We start from the raw sequence: 12,599 nt of genomic DNA, 5'->3' as shown, positions 1-12,599 counted from the left end.
AATAGTAATAAAGAATAATTAAATCACCTTAAAAACCGCCTCCTGCCATACGTCTATAGTCAGGTATCCTATCACATCACATTGCCAACCACTGATCCATTTAATGTCCCAAATGTTTTGTCTTTTTTTTAATGTCATATAAGTACAATTCTGTAATATGTTACTTTTGAGTCTGGCTTCTTGTACTTGGTGTAAAGTCTTTTAAACCTATCCATGTTGTTGTGTGTATCAACAATTTATTTTTTATTTTTATTTTTTTTTTGAGATGGAGTCTCGTTCTGTCATCCAGGCTGGAGTGTAGCAGCACGATCTTGGCTCACTGAGTCCTCCGCCTCCTGGGTTCAAGCAATTCTCTTGCCTCAGCTTCCCAAGTAGCTGGGACTACAGGCACCTGCCATCAAACCTGGCTAATTTTTGTATTTTTAGTACAGACAGGGCCAGGTTGGTCTTGAACTCCTGACCTCAGGTGATCTGCCCTCCTCGGCCTCCCAAAGTGCTGGGATTATAAGCTTGAGCCACCACTCCTGGCCAATGTATTCCTTTCCATTGGTGAGTAGTATTCTGTTATACGGACACACCATACTTCGTTAATCTACTCACTTTACTAGAACATCTTTCCGGGTTACCGTGGCTGCCTGGGTGATAATGTTTTCTGCCATCTCTCCTCACTCATCAGCTCAAGGAAGGGGAGAACTAAAGCAAGAAACCTAATGGTGTTTGATTCTCAGGGCCAAGCTCCCTCTAACCCTAGAGCATGTGCGTCTCATGGAAGGCATCACTGTTTCCATGGTGAGAGGTAATATTCTGTATATGCAATAGCAATTTATCCTTTTTTCTTCTGGATTTTATTTTTCTTCCTGTGTATGTAAATCCCATGATGCTTCCCCTGTTTCTAAATTACTCTGCACTTTTTGGATCACATAATCTAAAAAAGGACAATATTGATCCAAATAGTAGCAGCATATGACAGCTAATTCAGTCACAGTAATAGTAACTGACTTTTCGGGGTACCATTTTCATTTTCCTCTTTTCCAAGCTTCTGTCCTATGTTTAGCATCATATATGACAAACCACATCAGCACGGTGGAATCCAAACCACACACCACTCCAGGGCAAATTAATAACAGCCTAAAGTAAAATAATAGCAGCGTTGAGCAAATAGTTAAGTTTAAAATAAATTTCAGTCATTCCAATTGAGAGAGTCAGTAAACCATCATGTGAAATCAAACCCAGGAGTCCATGAGGAATCAAGAGCAAATGATTTTGAGATCATTTTCTCAGAAACGCAGACAAGCCTTCCAGGTCAATCATCATCCATCTCAGTCTATAATATAGGTAGCATCTGTTGAATACGAAATTTCCTTCCAGTCACCAAAGAGCACAGTTAACCTTTCAGGGTTGATGCCAACAGCATCTTGCACTGTTTTGTAACAACCTCCGTTTGAGATTTCCATTATTTTCCAGACAGCCGAACCCTTATTAGACGAGCCATATTCAAGGGCTGCGGTGTGCTCTTATCTCATCGTGACTGAAGCTGTGAATTTCTCTGGGCAGGATATTTACTCTTCCAAATGAGTTGTTAGAAGGCTTGACTGAGACAGGAACCAAATCAACTTGTAATGAACTGCTATGTAATTACAAAACAAAACAAAAACAGTTATAAACGTTAAGCACACCCATCTATTGACAAGGAGTGAGCAAAATTACTCTTCCAGATCTAGGCCAGCTCCTCAGCATTTTTTATTAGGATTAAACATTCTGGAACACCAGAAAATCAGTGTTTGAATTGCAAGCGATTCTGCTACTGGAGGTGTGAGTCTGCATTTTAGATCTCCTTTCCCCCAGGAATAACTATTTGTTTTTATTACTGTTATGACTTGGCAACATAGTATAGTAATATTCCATTCAAAAGCGATTATTGAGGAGCAGTGGTTAAGAATTAGCTTCTGGCCAGGCACAGTGGCTCACGCCTATAATCCCAGCACTTTGGGAGGCTGAGGTGGGTGGATCATGAGTTCAGGAGATCGAGACCATCCTGGCTAACATGGTGAAACTCCGTCTCTACTTAAAAAAAAAAAAAAACACACAAAAAATTAGCTGGGCGTGGTGGCGGGCGCCTGTAGTCCCAGCTATTTGAGAGGCTGAGGCAGGAGAATGGCATGAACCTGGGAGGCGGAGCTTGCAGTGAGCCAAGATCACGCCACTGCACTCTAGCCTGGGCAACATAGTGAGACTCCATCTCAAAAAAAAAAAATTAGTTTCTGGAGCCAAACTACCTCCGTTTCAATTTTGGCTCTACCACTGACCATGTAAACTCAGATGAATTATTTAATCTCTCTGGGCCTCAGTTTCCTCAGCTCTAAAATAGGAATAATACTATGTGCCTCATCGAATTTTTGTGAGGATCAGCTGGGTGCAGTGACTCACACCTGTAATCCCAGCACTTTGGGAGGCCGAGGTGGGCAGATCACGAGGTCAGGAGATCGAGACCATCCTGGCCAACATGGTGAAACACCATCTCTACTAAAAAACACAAAAATTTGCTGGGCATTGTGGCATGTGCCTGTAGTCCCAGCTACTCGAGAGGCTAAGGCAGGAGAATCGCTTGAACCCGGGAGGCAGGGGTTGCAGTGAGCCAAGATCGCACAACTGCACTCCAGCCTGGCAACAGAGCTAGGCTCTGTAAAAAAAAAAAAGAATTGTTGTGAGTATTTAGTGAATTATGACATATGAATCACTTAGCTCAGTACTAGGCACATCAAAAGCATTCAGTAAATGTTAGCAGCATCCCACCCAGCACATTCTTTCCTGGTTTTATTACCTTGCATTCAGGGCCATCCAGATCTCAAGGGATGACAAAGAACCATCTTCCACTTAAAGAAAGTGTTTCGGGCAAGGTGGCTCATGCCTGTAATCCCAGTACTTTGGGAGGCCAAGGTGGGAGTGGACAGATCACCTGAGGTCAGGAGTTTGAGACCAGCCTGGCCAACATGGTGAAACCCCATCTCTACTAAAAATACAAAAATTAGCTGGGCGTGGTGTCATGTGCCTGTAATCCCAGCTACTGGGGAGGCTGAGGCAGGAGAATCACTTGACCCCTAGAGGTGGAGACTGTAGTGAGCCAAGATGGCGCCACTGCACTCCAGCCTGGGTGACAGAGCGAAAAAAAAGAAAGAAAGAAAAAGAAAGTGTTCCATTAATTTTTCCCTCTATCCTGTGGATACCCAAGGGTCCAGAATAAGGACCACTGACGCAGACAGAGAACATCACAAGTGGGCTACAGTCTACCGGATCTGGTGATGGTGACTCTCCATCTCTTTCAGGTGTGGACACCCAGGGATGGCTTCAAAACCCTGCTCTGTCTGGTTTCTGGTCCCAGCCCACTGCGGAAACGTTCTTCATCACACTGGCCAGATATCAGGGTGCCGCCAACTCCATTTACCCTGACCTCTTGCACACTCTATTTTTTAATTAACCTTGGATCAGCAAAGCAATATCTGTTCTCCAAATACAGTCATATTTTATGCAAGCAGTGACAAGCTAATTAAGTTAATTATTATAACACCTATCTGTATAATGAAACTAAGGTTGGATGATTCCAGCTGCTTCTCCTTAAAGTGCATCCCAGTGATGATTAAAAAATAATTAATATTTCACCAAAGATAGGAACAAGAAGTTAATTAAAAGAAGAAGGTACAGTCTTAATGAAACATATCCCATTGTGTTCACCACAATGCACTACAGCCAAATCCCTTCTCAGAATACAGATGAACACCAATGAACATCGGGTCTTTCTTGAGAGCATTTAGAAAACATTAACGTCTCCCATTTGCCACACGCAGCAAACGTTCTAGAAATCTCTTTTTGCTTTTAAACGAGAGAAAGAAAATTTATTTTTTTATGCAAAGTCAGTTGGCTGAAATAAGTTCCAAAGTTGGACCCACAATTTTCCTTTTTTGGGGGAACTACATGATTAAAACTATTGCTTCTCTGACAGGAACGCAGACACTCAAACAGGTCCCAACCACAGTGGAAGGCTCTAACTATTCCCTGTTTTATCAAGCTGATTGTCCTGTTTTGCCTTAGTCTGTTTGGGCTGCTGTAACAAAAATACCATACACTGGGTAACTTATAAATGATAATCATTTATTTCTCACAGTTCTGGAGGCTGGGAAGTCCAAGATCAAGACACAGACAGATTTGGTGGTTGGTGACTGCCCACTTCTTATAGATGGCCATCTTCTTGCTTGTCTTCACATGGTGGAAGGGAAGAGTGAGCTCCTTCAATCCTCTTCTACAAGGACATTAATTTTTTTCATGAGGGGCTCCAACCTCATGACCTCATTTGCTCCTAAAAGCCCCACCTCCAAATACCATCATCTTGGGCATTAAGGTTTAACAAGTGAATTTCAGGAGGACATATACATTCACTCTACAGCATGTCTTCATAAAAGAAAGAGTAAATAAGATGTCATAGCTAAGAAAATTTAGAATTTTACTTGGATTCAGCCCATTCAAATTACATCTATTGAATTCCAGGCACTGGTTTCCTCATCAAGAGAGACAAAATGCTTTTTCTGGCTGGCTAGGATTCCCGAGGCCATGTCTGCAGTCAATAAGATGGTTTGTTTGCTTGGCACGTAGGATGAGAACAGAAGTAGGATAAATTTCTTACTTGGTGGAGAATGCCAGGGCCGCAGCCACACTTTGCGCCAGCCAAATGGTTCTGCTGCTTAGGAAAATGAGACTGAAGTCATTTGCAGAGGAGAGATTAGGGATTAGCAAGGCTCTATTTTAGCCAAAATTCAAACTAACCACCATCCCTCTCAAAGCTGGAAAATCTGGGTTTTTCTTCCTCCTAATACTCAGCAATTCTGTGTCCTCAGGCAGGATGCTTTTCTTTTTTGCGATTCTGTCTTGTTTTGCAGAAAATGAGGTGGTTGGACCTAAACTCTAACTATAGTTTCTTTCAATGTTATCATTCTACAGATATATCACCTGGAAGAGTTTTTTTCTTTTTTTTTTTTCTTTTTCTTTTTTAAACAGGGTCTGGCTCTGTCACCCAGGCTAGAGTGCAGTGGTACCATCACAGCTCACTCCAGCCTCAACCTCCTGGGCTCTAGTGATCCTCTCATTTTAGCCTCCTGAGTAATTGGGACTACAGGTGCACACCCTCATGCCTGAAAAACATTTTTATTTTGTGTAGAGACAGAGTCTTACTATATTGCCCAGGCTGGCCTTGAACTCCTGGACTCAAGTGATCTTCTCACCTCGGCCTCCCCGAGTGCTGAGATTACAGATGTGAGCCACCTTGCCCAGCATTTTTGGAAGGATAAAATGAGATTGGACAGGTATTATGAAGCCTATTTTACAGATGGAAAAACTACTGCCCATAAATCTTCCTGAAATTTGTTCAAGTTAGTCTCTTCTAAACCTCACATTTCTGACTAAATGCTAGATATTCTGATTCCTCATTAACTGCTCAATCGTTGATGCCTAAAACAATGCATCCAGAAACACAGTTTCAAGTTCTTTTCCTCTAAGGAAGCCCCTCCCTAGATGTGGTTACGGGTCTGAAAGAAGCTGACACGGTGGGTAAACTAGCAAGATTGCAGTGTTTCAGCTGAGAAAAAAGGGTGGTTCTTGTTCTTGTTTTTGGATTTGTTCTTGCTTTTTTTCTACCGTGGGATGCTCCCTAGCTAACAAGCAGGGGAGGGACTCTATGAAGGGCCACATCAAAGGGCCACATTAAAAAGGGCCACATTAAAAAGCAACTTAATAGAGTCCATCCAGATGGGACTTCGCTACAGTAACAAATCTTACCATGCTTATCATTAACACCTCATTTGGAGCAGACTTTCCTGGTCTTCCTCTCAAGAAGCAATTACACACACATGTGCCCTGCCTTGAAACCCTATCCTAGCTTCGGGTTGCCGGGGCACAAGCAAAAGCTGGTGGAGAGGGGTTTCTTTCTCATTTATTTGGAATGGGGGATTTGAGTGCTGGTGTCACATGAAAGGTGAAGACATTTTGGAAGGGGCTTTGGTGCCTGAAGAGGGATGGGTGAGAAGGAGAGGGAAGGAGGCTGTTCCGTGGGGGAAACCCAGAACCCAGGCATCCAAATTGGATTCTACAAATCCAGGCAGAGAAATGCCCTTATCTTGAGGGTTGGGATGAGAAACAGCATCGTGTCCTTATAAGGGGTTCTCAGTTCCTGGTCTTTGAGGGGGGTCTCAGGGCACTTTTCTGTAGATAATTACTATTTGAAAAGGAATGTGAAGTTGTTTCCAGCCTCAGAGGAACAGGTCTGCATCTCTGGCAAGCACTGAGAAATCACATGCTTGTGTTCTACAGAAGGAACTTTGGCAGATAAGAATCTCAGGTTGGGCCGGGCATGGTGGTTCACACCTGTAATCCCAGCATTTTGGGAGGCTGAGGTGGGTGGATCCCCTGAGGTCAGGAGTTCGAAACCAGCCTGATAACATGGTGAAGCCCCCATCTCTACTAAAAGTACAAAAATTAGCTGGGTGTAGTGGCAGGTACCTGTAATCCCAGCTACTCGGGAGGCTGAGGCAAGAGAATCCTTGAACCCAGGAGATTGCAGTGAGCTGAGATTGTGCCACTGTACTCCATCCTGGACAACAAGAGTGAAACTCCAGCTCAAAACAAAAAAAAAAGAATCTCAGGTTGGAAATCAAGACTGGTGGGCACGTCCTCAATACCTCCCTACACTGCAACTCCCAGTGGTCCATTCATGCTCAACACAAATAAAACAGTTATTATCATTATTTCCATTTTACAGTTGAAGAAATCAAGTTCCAGAAAGTGTGAGCAGCTTATATCTAAAGTGACGTTGATTTCAAGCAGCACAATCATGATTTAAATTCAAGCATCTCTGCTGGAGTCCTAACCTGTAGACCTTCCTTTCCCCTGTGCCCCCACCGACCCCCTACCCTGACTCCCCAGAAGCCTGCACCTTCTGGTGCAGGAATTCAAGACATTTAAGTACCCTGGATACAACAGGACTGAGTAGATTTGGCCCTATCCTGTATAGGAGGTCAAGATAATTCATCTATCAGAAATGAAATGAAGCGAGCTTGAGAATGCTTCTTGTTTCTCTAACAAAATGATGGCTTCCAGCCACTCTCAATGGCTCATGCCTATAATCCCAGCACTTCGGGAAGCCAAGGCAGGAGGATTGCTTCAGGCCAGGAGTTCGACGTCAGCCTGGGCAACACAGCAAGACCCCACCCCAATGACACCAAAAAAAAGTTTAGCTGGGCATGGTGGCATACACCTGCAGTCCCAGCTACTTGGGAGGCTGAGGAAGGAGGACTGCTTGAGCCCAGGAGTTCAAGGCTGCAGTGAGCCATGACTGCACCACTGCACTCCAGCCTGGGTGATGAAACGAGACCCTGTCTCTAGAGGAAGAAAAAGAAAGTGATGCCTTCCTTTCAGAAAGACATCCATGCCCTCTCTATCCTCACAAGCTGCTCTGTGTACATTTCTCCCCTCATTTGCAGTTGAGACTTTTTCTTCACGTGATGCATGGAAGAGTTCAGATGGTTATAGTCAATATGGGAAGTATGCACTGAACAGGGCAGCCTGTTGGGTAAGAGCACGGGCTCTAGAGTCAGATCCTCTGGGTTCACATCCCAGCTTCCTCATGCAAGGCATTGGATTTTGAGCAAGTTATTTCACCTGTTTGAGCCTCAGTGTCCTCATCTGTAAAAGGCAGATAATAAGAGTGCTGACCTCAAGAGGTTATTCTGAGAATTCAATAACATAAACCACATGAAGGTTTAGCATGCCATGTGGCATAAAGAGCTCAATAAATGTCTGTTGTTACTCTTGTTACATTTCCACAGCAGCACCTAGTATAGTGTCTTGCTCCCAAGTGAATAAGGCAGAAGTCCTGCCCTCAGGTAGCTTACAGTCTAGTGACCAAGATAACATATATCACAGAATCACACATTAGCAGCAAGCTGGGTATGGAAAAGTGGTTCTCAAACTTGAGCATGCAGCAGAATCCCCAGGGGACTTGTTAAAATACTGATTTCTGGGCTCCAATCACAAAGTTTTTGTTTCCATACGTCTGGAGTAGGGTCTGAGTATATGTGTGTGTATGTGTGTGTGTGTATACACACACACACACACATACACACACATATATATATATATTTGAGATGGAGTCTTACTCTGTCACCCAGGCTGGAGTGCAATGCCGCAATCTCGGCTCACTGCAAGCTCTGCCTCCCAGGTTCACACCATTCTCCTGCCTCAGCCTCCTGAGTAGCTGGAACTATAGGCGCCCACCACCATGCCTGGCTAATTTTTTATATTTTTAATAGAGACAGGGTTTCACCATGTTAGCCAGGATGGTCTCCATCTCCTGACCTCGTGATCTGCCCACTTCGGCCTCCCGAAGTGTTGGAATTACAGGCATGAGCCACCACACCGGGCTGAGAACTTATATTTTTAACAAGTTCCCAGGTGATGCTGCTGGTCCAAGGACCACACTTTGAGAATCATTAGTACAGAGACAAGAACAGGCTTCAGGAACACATAGTCCTGAGTTCAAATGCTGCTCCTGCCCCATCATAGCTGCCTGAACTTGAGCAGGCTAATGGAGCTGAGCTCCCATTTCTTCTTGTGCAAGTGTGGTGGGAAGGTGAACGAAGAGAATGTATCTAAGCCAGCAGTCAGCATATGAGAAAGCAGGACCTCACATAACATAACTGGAGAAGTTGTACCAGGAGATAGAAGGAGACATTGATCCCAGCTGGGCAGGGAGGAAGTTGAATTTGAGTAGAGTTCTAAGAAGCTGAGAATCACAAAGATAATAACATAAATACCTTGAAGTCCTTCGGTAACAAACCCGGGAGTATTGAATAAGAAGACGATTAGAAGCATATTTAACTGAATTTTGATTGACTTTGGCCCTTCTCGACCTTGAAATATGAGGGATGGCAAACAGCCAAAACGCACTCCATTCTTTCCACCCATTATCCACATAAAAGACTTCCACATACTGTGGCGTCACATGACATCAGGATGGGATTTAAATTCCATGCAGCAAAGCACCAGGAACAGTTGTGCTACACCAAAGCTTTGCTTTTCTTTTTTCATAATTAAAAAATGAGTTACTCCTATTACCCAAGCTGGTTTACCACTGGCGCTGCGATCCATTCATTTCACTCACTCATTGTTACAATTCAACACTTCACTCACTTGCCGTTTGAAAATGTTGATGTAAAATGTGGCAGACATTTCCTGAACACACCAAAAATTTGACAACCAGCTCCCGGGAGAGTCATTTCAAATCGCTCAACGTATTTGCCCACAACAGAGTCCAGGGCCCTGCATTCATCCCGAGTCTCAGTGGTTAACAAGTTTCTCCTTCATGGACATTTGCCTGGGTCCTGAAGCCACAGAATATGGAGCAATCTGACGTCTGGCACCTCCTGCAAAGTGAAGATGCAGGCCCGGAAGAGCAGAGCAGGAGAGGAGGGCGTCGGTTTCAGACCCTCCAGTGAAGGAATCCGGGCTTTGGTTGCATAAATTCTGAGTTTCAAGAGGAAGCCAAGTTAGTACAGCTAGAGGGGAGGTCCCTGGATTGAGGGAGCCGTAAGTCTCATGCCCAGAGCTGAGACTGCAGAAGCCGAGAAAGGAGGATGACAGGAGAGGAGCCCAGGGATAAGTGGAAGCAATAAGCAATCTGCATTTCTTCCAGCCCAACAGCCCATTTGGCAGGTCACTGTATCTAGAAATGGTTAGCCTGATTTTGTCCGCCTTCAGGAGCCCTGCAGGGTTTCTCAATTGATATTTCACAAAGTGCTCCCGAATAACAGGCACTTGGAGCCCCTCTTGTTTCAAAAATCAATGTTGTCTCTGTTTCCTTGAGACCACAAACCAGATGTCCACAGGCAGCTATCTGCAACCTCCTCTGAGGTTCCAAACTCTTCTCCAGGTTCTGTCTTCCACAGTTTTTCCCTGTCTCCACTCTATCTTCTCCAGTCCCTACTGAAAGTGAGCACACAGATATGTCCTGCGTGTGCGCTTCTCCTCCCCTCTTAGATTTAAACCACAAACCCACTACCTACAACAGGCAGGGCTGAGCCAAAGCATGAGTTGTAGAAGCGGCGGCTCTTAATTTACAACACGCATACGAATCAGGCAGGGCTGTCGTGAAAACACAGGCTCTGTATTCAGTGGGTCTGGGCTGGAGCCTGAGCTTCTGCATTCAGACACGTTCCCAGGTGACACTGCTGCTGATCTGTGGACCACACTTTGAATAGCACGGTTGTAGCTCATAAGAAATTCATAGAAACCAGATCAGAAGTGCCCTGTTATTCTGAGATATCCATCGCGATATGAAGAAAAAAAAAATCAAATGTGTGGATTTCATGTTAGTGCTGGTTTAATGCAAATGGATTTTAGTAGTAGCTGTCGTTTTCATGTTGCTTGGGGGTTATGGATGTTACTTTGTTGCATTTCCGGATTATGCTGACAGCAGAGAGGAATTATGTGAAAGGACACCCAGTGTGGTAGGGTGGAAATTTGCACAGAAGTGTGAATATGCAGCTGTTCCCATCACTATCTGTGTGCACTACACATGCCACTGAACCATTTGAAAAATAGAAAGAAATCATAACTGCCCTGCTTAACCTGACATGGCTGCTTTGAAGGCTGAACTAGACTATACATGAGAAATTTCAACACAGTTTCACATGATAAAGTATTGATAACTTCTCATTGGGCTCAGTGGAGTGCAGTATTAGCAAATACGGGATGCAAAATCATCTTCTTATAGAGAAAGAACTGCAAACATTTTCACCGGTCACATGTGGCACTGTTTGTCCCACATTGCATTTTAATATACTATCCCATTTTATTTTCCTTCTGGTCTTACAGCAGAAAGACAAGTCCTCATATTTTACAGCCTCCGTGTAAAATATGAAGTGATCAAAGGTCCTGGTTCATTTTCCTTCTTTTTTTTTTTTTTTTCCGAAATGGAGTCTCACTCTGCTGCCCAGGCTGCAGTGCACTGGTGCAATCTTGGCTCACTGCAACCTCCATCTCCCAGGTACAAGCAATTCTCCTCCCTCAGCCTCCCGAGTAGCTGGGATTATAGGCGCCCGCCACCATGCCCAGCTAATTTTTGTATTTTTAGTAGAGACGGGATTTCATCATGTTGGCCAGGCTGGTCTTGTACTCCTGACCTCATGATCCACCCACCTTGGCCTCCCAAAGTGCTGGGATTACAGGCATGAGCCACTGTGCCCAGAGGCTCATTTTATTAATATGGTAATAATGAGATTTATACAAATCTGCTTATTCAAGCTTGGCCATCTTTCCAGCAGACACATATCCAAAGACTGGCCCTTCTGGGGGAAAAAAAAAAAAAGATTCACTTTAGCCTCATGTGAATTCTTTTCTCATAAGAGCCCTTAAGGAAATAACTACCCAAAGTGCCCCAGCCCGCACATCCAAGTGTTCCTCTTTGTTTGGGGGTGGATGGTACACTCTTGAAAACCTCCAGGAAGACTAGAAAGGAGAACATGAAAGGGTTAATGTTTAGACTGGACCATCTGAAAAGGAAGTCCGCCTTAATAAGACTGAAAGTCCAGTCCGAAATTATGTCTCTATGAATGTAATAATCCCTGGATAAGCATTTGCCAAAGGAACCAAGCTTCTGTGTCCAATTTGTATCACATTTAGACAAGCGATGCTAAAATCCTGGGCCTGTATATTATACAATTACAGAAATGTGATTTTCATTATGCTATTACAGTGCTAGTGGTTATTACGCAGGCCATACTTGCAGCAGATGTTTCTCCTAGCAGCACAGTTGCCGCTGCTGCTGCCTCCTTCAGTGGCCAAAATGTCACCCTCTCCTCTCCTTTTTTCTCCGTGCCACCTTTATCCTGCTAACATAGAGTTGTATCAGGGCTACCAGGAAGTGCTCCTCAGCCTCCTGGATTGTTTTTTGATTGGGTTTGACTTCTGGGAGAAACTGAACTCCTGCAAAGCCCAGCCTGGAAACAGAATTCTCCCTCCCTGTTGTCATTAACCCTTTTCTCGGCGGGCAGCAATTCACACAAATGCAAACCAGATGGGTCAGTCGGAGAGCTTTTGCAAGAGGAAAGTACATTTTTATATGCTCCACATGGAAAATGAATAGGAGGTGTGTTTCATGCATTCGTCTTCTGTTCTGGGAAATCTGCATTGATCATTATGTGATAGTGAATTGGCTGGAGGCTCGCACCTGGTGGGGGAAGAGGTCTTCACCCGTCTTGGATAAAGCTGACCTCACGGATGATCCTAACAGCCTTTGGAACCCAGATGTCACAGGTCAGACCAGGTCGGCCACAAATCAAAACTGTGGTTGATAATATCAGTCTAATCACTCAGCAACTATTTTTTTGTGTGTATTCAGTACAGAAGGGTCAACATGCTTCAGAGAAGGTTCAGTGCCAGAATTTCAGGACAAGGTCAGAAAATATTACCTTCTCAGACTGAAGCTAATAAGAAGGAACATGAAATTGGAGCAATTAGCCATTGGTAGGGGAAAACTGCCTCTTGGCAACGTGTTACAC

General features: G+C 44.2%; 1 long non-coding RNA gene across 1 annotated transcript in view; it reads right to left on the bottom strand.

Annotated features, from left to right (window-relative positions):
- Positions 1-466: 466 nt before the first annotated feature.
- The window catches only part of LOC111523493, a 37,770-nt gene continuing 25,637 nt past the window's right edge, over positions 467-12,599 (bottom strand). Inside the window, exon 3 of the long non-coding RNA XR_002725538.1 lies at positions 467-1,627. This is a non-coding gene — a long non-coding RNA (uncharacterized LOC111523493). The remainder of the gene's footprint in view (positions 1,628-12,599) is intronic.

This window comes from Piliocolobus tephrosceles, chromosome 16 (assembly GCF_002776525.5).
Source record: "Piliocolobus tephrosceles isolate RC106 chromosome 16, ASM277652v3, whole genome shotgun sequence".
In the NCBI taxonomy this organism is placed as follows: domain Eukaryota; kingdom Metazoa; phylum Chordata; class Mammalia; order Primates; family Cercopithecidae; genus Piliocolobus; species Piliocolobus tephrosceles.
This window is presented reverse-complemented; position numbering and strand designations above follow the sequence as displayed.